The sequence below is a fragment of the Bos grunniens genome, chromosome 29 (genome assembly GCF_055505025.1).
Source record: "Bos grunniens cultivar Pamir isolate PY7600 chromosome 29, Bosgru_T2T1.0, whole genome shotgun sequence".
NCBI lineage: Eukaryota > Metazoa > Chordata > Mammalia > Artiodactyla > Bovidae > Bos > Bos grunniens.
In genome coordinates this window covers 25,782,390-25,787,459 of record NC_141193.1, presented here as the reverse complement: position 1 = coordinate 25,787,459, position 5,070 = coordinate 25,782,390, and the positions used below count along the sequence as shown (strand labels likewise).

General features: G+C 45.5%; 1 pseudogene across 1 annotated transcript; it reads left to right on the top strand.

Moving 5' to 3' along the window:
* The first annotated feature begins 387 nt into the window (after positions 1-387).
* Positions 388-836, top strand: LOC147342429 (non-histone chromosomal protein HMG-14 pseudogene; annotated as a pseudogene). Its single transcript, XR_015157993.1, has one exon. The product of XR_015157993.1 is annotated as a non-histone chromosomal protein HMG-14 pseudogene (transcript).
* Positions 837-5,070: the final 4,234 nt, after the last annotated feature.

The window sequence follows — 5,070 nt, the reverse complement described above, 5'->3', positions numbered from 1 at the left end:
CTTCAAGAGATGGGAATACCAGACCACCTGACCTGCCTCTTGAGAAATCTGTATGCAGGTCAGGAAGCAACAGTTAGAACTGGACATGGAACAACAGACTGGTTGCAAATAGGGAAAGGAGTACATCAGGGCTGTATATTGTCACTGTGCTTATTTAACTTACATGTAGAGTACATCATGAGAAACACTGGGCTGGAAGAAGCACAAGCTGGAATCAAGGTTGCCAGGAGAAATATCAATAACCTCAGATATGCAGATGACACCACCCTTATAGCAGAAAGTGAAGAAGAACTAAAGAGCCTCTTGATGGAGGCTACTCAGCTTCGCGAAGGCTCTCAGCGCGCCGCGGCCCTCAGGCACCCGGCTCTCGCCTGCCCCGTCGCCACGATGCCCAAGAGGAAGGTCAGCTCCGCCGAGGGGCGGCGAAGGAGGAGCCCAAGAGGAGGTCGGCGAGGTTGTCAGCAAAACCGGCTCCTGCAAAAGTGGAAACGAAGCCAAAAAAGGCGGCGGGAAAGGATAAATCTTCAGACAAAAAAGTGCAAACAAAAGGGAAAAGAGGAGCAAAGGGAGAACAGGCGGAAGCGGCCAACCAGGAGACTAAAGAAGACTTACCTGCAGAAAATGGAGAGACTAAAAACGAGGAGAGCCCAGCCTCTGATGAAGCAGAAGAGAAAGAAGCCAAGTCTGATTAATAACCACACACCGAGTCCTGTCAGTGGTCCCTGTTTCCCTTCTTGTACAATCCAGAGGAATATTTTTATCAACTATTTTGTAAATGCAAGTTTTTTAGTAGCTCTAGAAACATTTTTAAAAAGGAGGGAATCCACCTCATCCCATTTTTTACGTGTAAACGCTTTTTTTTAAGAGGTGAAATCATTTGCTGGTTGTTTATTTTTTGGTACAACCAGAAAATAGTGGGATATTGGATATAGGAGGCTTTGATTGTCTTGGGTGTCAGCTTAACATTCCATAGATGGGGGGTAGCTTTTATATCCTGTCACACAAAAGCATACTAAATGGCAGTTTGGACTCAGTTGTGCATTTAATGTCTTGAACACTTTAAATTACTTCTCTTCCCATATCGTTTTGGTAGAATTATTTCCTACAGCAAACCACTTTTTGATCTTGGCTCTCCTGGTCAGAATTTTGTGCACTATATTATAACATCTTTGGTCGTGGTAGTCCAGTTTTCCTAGTAACTTGGTTAATGTGCTGTGAACGATTGACAGTTTGGCTATGTAGTGTATATGATATTAAATTGTGAATCAGTGGGACTTATGATGTAACAACATATCAATATTTGAAGATATTGGTACTTGATATCCTGTTAAGGAAAGTTTGCTCCAAATTTTAAGCTGGAAAGTCACTGGAATAACTGTTAAGAATCACAACTACATGATATTTTAGATTTCTGGTACATATGTGAAGAATTGTGTACAAATTGAAATGTCTGTGTAGTGATCCTCAAAACAACCAATGAAATCTCAGTTATAAAAGAAAAAAAAAAAAAGAGCCTCTTGATGAAAGTGAAAGAGGAGAGTGAAAAAGTTGGCTTAAAACTCAACATTCAGAAAACTAAGATCATGGCATCCGGTCCCATCATTTCATGGCAAATAGATGGGGAAACAGTGGAAACAGTGATAGACTTTATCTTTTTGGGCTCCAAAATCACTGCAGATGGTGACTACAGCCATGAAATTAAAAGACGGTTGCTCCTTTGAAGAAAAGTTATGACCAACATAGACAGAATATTAAAAAGCAGAGACATTACTTTGCCAACAAAGGTCCATCTAGTCAAAGCTATGGTTTTTCCAGTAGTCATGTATGGATGTGAGAGTTGGACTATAAAGAAAGCTGAGCACCAGAGAAGTGATGCTTTTGAACTGTGGTGTTGGAGAAGACTCTTGAGAGTCCCTTGGATTGCAAGGAGATCCAACCAGTCCATCCTAAGGGAAATCAGTCCTGAATATTCATTGGAAGGACTGATGTTGAAGCTGAAACTCCAGTACTTTGGCCACCTGATGCGAAGAGCTGACTCATTGGAAAACACCCTGATGCTGGGAAAGACTGAAGGTGGGAGGAGAAGGGGACAATAGAGGATGAGATGGTTGGATGGCATCACTGACTCCATGGACATGAGTTTGAGTAAACTCCGGGAGTTGATGATGGACAAGGAGCCCTGGCATGCTGCAGTCCATGGGGTTGCAAAGAGTCAGACATGACTGAGAGACTGAACTGAACTGCAGATGTCCCGGGCGATCCTGGCCTAGTGTCTGTGCCCTTGCAAAGCCCTCTCCTACCCTGTACCAGACTGACCTGTGTGACAGATTGGATGCTGCAGACCTAACGATGTGAGCTTCTGAGGCTAGACAACAAAACACACTGGGGCTTCTGCCTTGCTCTTACTTGAGTTACTTGCTTTAGAGGAAATATCTGCCATGTTGTAAGGATACTCAAGCAGCCCTTTGGAGAGGTGCACCCAATGAGAAACTGAAGCCTCTCCCACCATGAGCACTAACTTGTCAGGCCTCTGAGTGGATGTCTTAGAAGTGGATCCTCCAGTCCCCTTGGAACCTTCAGATGAACACAGTCCTGCCTAACATCTGCATTTCAACCTCCTGAGAGACCCGGAGCCAGACCCACCCAGCCAAGCTGCTTCCAGATGCCTGACTCCCAGAAACTCTGAGATGATGTTTATTGTTCTAATCCACTAAATTTGGGGTAGTTTATTACACAAGAGAAAACAAATTACGTATCTAAACATGAACTTTTTTTAACCCTTTGAAGGTAATTTTTTTTAAATCAGAAAAATCCTGAGAATGTGTCTCAATAGTCTATTTGGAAAATAGCAATCATACTATGACTCTGATTCTCACCTAATTCCATAGCCCCCAGGCTCTCTACAGCCCTAGTTTGTGTAGAATTTCCTTCTCTTCAGACTTGCTATTCTTAGAAACCTTTTCTTTTGGGGTCTCAGCTGTATTCACTGTGTTAGATGACCAGTTTGGGACAATGTGATCTCTAAATCCAACACTATACCTGCAGCCTCCATTCTGTGTCCTCTCTCCTCTCTCCTGCCCTCAGTGGCCCTCCCTTACCTATGCTGAAACATCACTTAATCAGAGAAGCCCTGGTAGCAACGTCTGCCACTCCCCCCGACTCCAGCACTGCCATCCTCCTTCCCAGGCTAATTTTTTTTCTCTATAAGTCTTATTGCATCACACACACACACACACACACACACACACACACACACCCCCTGGTGGCTCAGTGGTAAGGAATCTGCCTGCCGATGTAGGAGACATAGGTTTGATCTCTGGATCAGAAAGATCCCCTGGAGAAGGAAATGGCAACCCACTCCAGTATTCTTGCCTGGGAAATCCCATGAACAGAAGAGCCTGGCGGGCTACAGCCCATGGAATCTCAGAAGAGTTGGACACAACTTAGTGACTGAACAACAGCAACTAAATACATATATACAGTTGTTCATTGTCTTCCCTCCCATCCATGCATTTAGGTTTTATGAGAACATAGATACAGTGCCTAGAACAGTTCCTAGAACACAACTTGGCCCTCGGTGGATGTTTGCTGAATGAATAAGTGAGAGCTTTTTCATGTTCAAGTGCTCCTATATGCTCTGCAGTCCAGAAATGTTACTCAGCATATTTCACAGGCTGTATGTTACCAGTCAGTGTCACCTCCTCCAGGCGGTTTTCCTTTTCCCAGTCTTAACCCTGATTCCTTCTGGGCTCTCACAGCTGGTTTGCCTTCGTCTGTCACACTAGAAACATAGCACCCTGCGGTGGTCTGCTGCAAGCCTGTCATTCCCATTTGAGTTTGTGCATCTGGACCCTGCCTCACTTCTGGTTGTTCTAACCAAGAGCCTGGTGCTCAGCTGAATGAAAGAAACAGCCGAGGTGAGATAAGGAAAGAGCAAGTGCATAGAAAACAGTTTTCCCAAGGGCACTTAACGGTCACAGGCTGATCAGACAGTTGAGCCCATGCTGTGACCTGAGGGGCTGACATACTTCCCAACTGTCCAGCCACAGTTACCCCCCGGTCCACTGGAGACCGGCCCTAGCAGGCCTGCCTGTCAGGTGTCCCCTTATCTGTTCCCAGGACTCTCCCTTGAGGGACAGAGATGAAGTCCAGCAGGGGCAGAGGGAGGAATGGGTATGGTAGTCTTGGTCAGGAGCCCCAGCATCATTAAAGCCCAGAGGTCAGCTGGGGTCTGCAGGAGGCTCACCAGGAGTTGGGAGAGGAGGGCTGGAACGAGGGTAGTGGGGACCCAAAGACCAGCTGAACTCATCCTGGTGAGTTCAGGGCAAGCTGGGCAAGCGCTCAGGATTCTGGAGCATCCAGTGGTTTTCAATCAGGTGGTATACATCAGAATTACCTGCAAAGCATCTTGCAGGGATTCAGGAATCTTGAGGTGGGGTCCTGGTACCTGTGTGATTAAGCTCCACAGGTGAGTCTGACGTATGACGTGAGTCGAGAACTTTGGAGCACAAGCTTTGCAACAGACACATCCAGGTTCAAGCCCTAGTTCAGTAACTAATGATCTGTGTGGCAATAACTCTCTGAGCCTTACTCTCATCATCTGTAAAATGAGGACAACTTTACAGGGAGGTTTGAGGATTAAATGACATACTGACAATGCTTAGCAATGAGTTGTGTATTTAATAAGTGTGTAAGCACTAGTAAATGGTGGCTCAAAGAAGAAAAGTTTGGGGCCTAGGAAGAATAAGAATCTATGGGCCTTGGGTATTCCCTGACTCTCCAGTGGTTAGGACAGACTCAAGGTTTTCACTGCCATGGCCCAGTTCAATTCCTGGTCAAGGAACTACGATTCTGTAAGCCATGTGGAACAGCCAGAAAAAAAGAACCTATGAGCCAAACCATTGTCACCTATGAACCAAGAACCCAAGAGAACCCTGATTTGAGTCCCAGGACAACTAAATGAGTTGTAACAGGACGTTAGAACAGTTGTAACTATTAGTAACAGGAAGCCCCAAGCCAGGGGCTGCTCTTGCCCACAGTGACCTGACTGGGCTCCTCTGCCACCCTCAT